The sequence below is a fragment of the Lutra lutra genome, chromosome 1, assembly GCF_902655055.1.
Source record: "Lutra lutra chromosome 1, mLutLut1.2, whole genome shotgun sequence".
Taxonomy (NCBI): Eukaryota; Metazoa; Chordata; class Mammalia; order Carnivora; family Mustelidae; genus Lutra; species Lutra lutra.
Genome location: NC_062278.1, coordinates 74,606,252 through 74,610,384, shown reverse-complemented (window position 1 = coordinate 74,610,384; position 4,133 = coordinate 74,606,252). Strand labels below are relative to the sequence as shown.

The following is a 4,133-nucleotide window of genomic DNA, read 5'->3' as shown; positions in this document are numbered from 1 at the left end:
ATTTTGTGATAAAAACCAGAAAATTAAAGGTGACAGAGAAATAGGGAAAGGAAGAGAGATTATTTGCTTCTGATTTATTGAAGAAAACTGAATTTGTAAGCAAAGATCAAAAAGTTTAATAGTGGGGCACCTGGGTGGCTCAGTGGGTTAAAGCCTCTGCCTTCGGCTCATGTCATGATCCCAGGGTCCTGTGCTCAAGCTGGCATCTGACTCTCTGCTCAGCAGGGAGCCTGCTTCCCCCTCTCTTTCTGCCTGCCTCTAGACTTGTGATCTCCATCAAATTTAAAAAAAAAATTAATAGTATGTAGTCTGAAAGCATGCACTTTCAAATGTTGTTAGTGGGAAGGTAAGTTGATACAGCTTCCCTGAAGGACTACTTGACAATAACTATCAAAATTTAAATGCGTAGACACAGTAATCCACTTTAAGGATGTCTCCAATAATTATCCCCATATATCTCTTTGAATGTTTACTATAGTATCATCTTTAATTTTTTTTTATATTTTTAACTGGAAATAACTTAAGGTCCCTCCATAGGGAATGGGTTCAATAAAGTATTTATACCCATACAATAGAACACTATGTAACTACATCTAGTTTTTGAAAAGAATGAAGTAGATCTCGATGTGCTGTTCAGGAACAACAACCAAGATACATTTTAAGTGAAGGTTAGCCAAAAACACCTCAGCTTTTTAAAAAAATTTAAAATAAGGGGTAGAAATACAAATATATGTTTGATTATTAATAGAAAATTTATCAAGGGATACATAAAATGCTAGCTATGGCTGCCTTTGGGAAAGGAGTTTAGAGATCGGAAAGGGACTACTTACCTTCCATTGCATACTCTTAATTTTTTTTAAATTTTGCCATGCTCTTTTATATCTTTTCCAACTATAAACAGATAAAAGAAGAGAGAGAGAAAAGGAAGGAAGGAAATACATGCACACAGATGGGTCTGTTTGACTGCAAAGTCCATTCTTCTGTAGCTGCTTCACAGTCAAAAACGTGAGGAGAGGTGATTAAATTTTTTAAAGCAGCCTAAATTCTGCATGTTCCTGACATAACCCTGAGAACAGAAACAAAAGACATTGCCTGAGTTGATACTAATGAGCTGAACTTGAACATGACCATCCCCTGAGGCTGACTGCTTGGCTGTGACCTAGTCTGTGACTAAGAACTGTGATTGAGTGTTTGAGGACTGCAGTATCTAATCCCAGCCACCTGGGAGAATGAAAGGTCATTCTGGCAGTGAAGCACTTCAAGCTTACACTTTGTGTACCCAGCCAGGCAAAGAAGGGGATTTACAAGGACTATAAAACTTAGAAAAGTTGGAAAAGTTGGAAACTCCTCCATAACTCACCTTATTCCAGAATACTATGAAGCTATTGGAGTGAGATACCTGTCCTTTCAGGCCAATAAAAGACATGTTGATACACACATACACACCTGAAGGCACATTCACATACACACACATACACACACCCTGCTTAAGAGAGGGCTCTCATGCACTCTGTGCAGGATGGGAATTAGATATCTGCAAAAGTCAAAGAAAACCTAGAAACAACAAAACACAGTATCAGAGCTAACCTTATCAGTAGAAGGGATAAGTCTTTAAACAAGGCATGATTAAGGAGCATATATATATATTTGACTGGAAAGCTCTACCACAGAGGGCATTACCTCATTAAATACAAAATCAGGAATCTAAGGTATAAAAAACCTGATGAAAAACTGAGGTAGAGGTGACTTCTGTAATGACAGGTCTCCTTGGAATGTTAGGGCACAGAAAGCAGAGATGGACTTCAAAAGGAAAGAAGAGATTTAAACCACCAACTATGAACAAAAATTAAAATTCACTCACTCTGCTGCTGTTTAAACACCATCAATGAATAAAAATTAAAATTCGCAGAAAGAGGAGATTTAAAACAAAATCTTTACTTGTTTTTTGTTTTTTAGAGAAGGGGAGAGGCGGGAAAGGGAGAGAGACTCTTAAGCAGTCTCTAAGCCAGAGCAGAGCCCTATAGGAGGCTCAATCTCACAACCCTGAAATTATGACCCAAGCCGAAATCAATAGTTAAATGCTTAGATGACTGAACCACCCAGGTGTCCCAAAATCTTTATTTGTTTCTAAATTTAATCCAGGCTCACCCATTCTAATCAGAAAATTTGTAGGTACAATAAGGGTACAAATACTTGTATAAATAACAGAAAAAGAATCATTCCTATGCCTTCTAACATCTTTTCAATTAAATATATGTATTTATTGTATATACTTCAAAATATAAACTATGAAGACGACAAAGCATTCAAAAATTATATTAAATAAGAAAACCAGAAAAAATTTGTGCCATATGAGGATGTAGAGCAACTAGTACTCTCCACATAAAGACTGAATAACAGGAAAATAATGCAGATGGGGGGCACCTGGGTGACTCACTCGGTTAACCCTCTGACTCTTGATTTTGGCCCAAGGTCATGATCTCAGGGTCTTGAGATGGAGCCAGCATGGGGCTCTGTACTGGCTCTGGAACCTGCTTAAGATTCTCTCCTTCCTCTCCTTCTGCCTCTCCCTCCTTAAAAAATGCAACTTGGGGTGACCAACATATAAAAAAACTTAAAAATATGAAACGCAAAGAGAAAAATTTAGAATGTTATTTTTAAAAATCACGGGCTTTTGGTTTGACTTTTGGCTCAAAGGAGAAGAAGCTGCAAGTGTCTTCAGTCATCCTGAATCCAGATTCATCTGACACCAGCCACTTTCACCATGCCACTTAAGTTGGACCCCAACAAGATCAAGTTCATATACTTGAAGTGACCAATGGAGATGTGGGTGCCACATCTGCCCTAGCCCTGTAGAATGGCCCCCTGAGTCTGTCTCCAAAAAAGGTGATGATGACATCACCAAGGCAACTGGAAGGACTGGAAGGATCTGAGGATTACAGTGAAACTGACCATTCAGAACAGACAGGCCCAGATTGAAGTGGCGCCTTCCTCTCTCAACCCTGGTTATCAAAGCCCTCAAGGAATTGCCAAGAGGCAGAAAGAAGCAGAAAAACCTTAAGCACAGTGGAAATATCACTTTTGATGAGACTGCAAACATTGTTGGACAGAAGGGGCACCAATCTTTGGCCAGAGAACTATCTGGAACTATTAAAGAGATCCTGGGTACTGCTCAATCCATTGGCTGCAATGTGGAAGGCCAACATGCTCATGACATCATAGATAATATCAACAGTGGTGCAGTGGAATGCCCATCTAGCTAAGAACTACAAGGAAAAAATCTCTCTTTTTTTTTTTAAAGATTTATTTTATTTATGAGAGTGTGTGTGAGAGGGTGGGAGGGCAGAAGGAGAGGGAGAGTAGCAGACTCCCTACTGAGCATGAAGCCCAATAGGCACTGGATCTTACAACCCTAAGATCATGACCTGAGCCAAAATCTAGAGTAATTGGCTTAACCAACTGAGCCACTAGATAACCCACAAAGGAAAATATTACAATAAAGGATCATTTGACAACTAAAAAATAAATAGTAAATAAATAATCAAAGAAAAGAAAAAGAAAACAGAAAGGAAGGCAAAAAGGAGTAAAAGTATAATGCACTTTTATTCAAAGTTTCTAAATATGAAATGCAAATTAACAAAACAAGCTTCTTCAAGGAATCAATTATTTGTATTATCAAATTATATATATGTGTATTATATAAGGTACATTCATAAGAATTAATCCAAAAAATTCAAACTATAAAATATTCTAATATAATAACAGTATTTTGAATCTTTAATAAAGTTGTCAAAGTTGGGCGCCTGGGTGGCTCAGTGGGTTAAGCCGCTGCCTTCAGCTCAGGTCATGATCTCAGGGTCCTGGGATCGAGTCCCGCATCGGGCTCTCTGCTCAGCGGGGAGCCTGCTTCCTCCTCTCTCTCTCTGCTTGCCTCTCTGTCTACTTGTGATCTCTCTCTGTCAAATAAATAAATAAAATCTTAAAAAAAAAAATAAAATAAAAAAAATAAAGTTGTCAAAGTTTAACAATCATGCCTACTCTCTCTCTTATTATTTGCAATTCACGAAATTTCTCAAAGGACATAGTTACCAGAATACACATTTTCCACCAAAAATGTCAAACAAATCTTAAAC

At 37.9% G+C, this 4,133-nt stretch overlaps 1 pseudogene; it reads left to right on the top strand.

Annotated features, from left to right (window-relative positions):
* The first annotated feature begins 2,695 nt into the window (after positions 1-2,695).
* Positions 2,696-3,263, top strand: LOC125079070 (60S ribosomal protein L12-like; annotated as a pseudogene).
* The last annotated feature ends 870 nt before the right edge of the window (positions 3,264-4,133 follow it).